Raw genomic sequence first — 600 nt, 5'->3', positions numbered from 1 at the left:
TAGCTGTCACTGCTGGGAAGAACTTGTGGAGGATGACCCTGATGATATGATGATTTCTCAATCATAATCTCAATACATTTTTCAAAACAATACTGTAGACTCTTCTCTCTGATGACAGTTCAAAAAAACTAGAAACGAATAACATATGTTTAGTAAATACACCCCAAACAGGTGGTTGGCTCTTATTGGAAGGCCTCTGAGAAAAACAAAGGGAGCAGGCCCCAGCGCTGGTCTGTGAGGGGGCCTCGGTGGGCCTGGCTAGGGCTGGACAGGACTCCAGGGAGCCAACAGGCGGCTTTGTGCACAGTCCTGAGGACTAGATGATGCATCTTTATATAAATTTCTCCTGTCTCAACTTCCTGGGCAGCTGTAGTCTGGAGCCTCACAAATAAAACCAACGGATCCAGGAACTGATCTATGAAAGAACCCCATGGATGAATTTGGGAAACAGCAAAACCAATGGCCTGTGGAAGGATGGATTGCCTGGCTCTCCAGGGACCCGAGGTTAAAAGCAGGAATGCTAAGCTAGCTGTCTTTGGGCTACTCCGCACCTGGAACAGGAAGCCTATTATTACAAATTGTTCCAGCAATAACTAGTAA

Source organism: Pteropus vampyrus, unplaced genomic scaffold (genome assembly GCF_000151845.1).
Source record: "Pteropus vampyrus isolate Shadow unplaced genomic scaffold, Pvam_2.0 Scaffold128, whole genome shotgun sequence".
In the NCBI taxonomy this organism is placed as follows: domain Eukaryota; kingdom Metazoa; phylum Chordata; class Mammalia; order Chiroptera; family Pteropodidae; genus Pteropus; species Pteropus vampyrus.
This window is presented reverse-complemented; position numbering follows the sequence as displayed.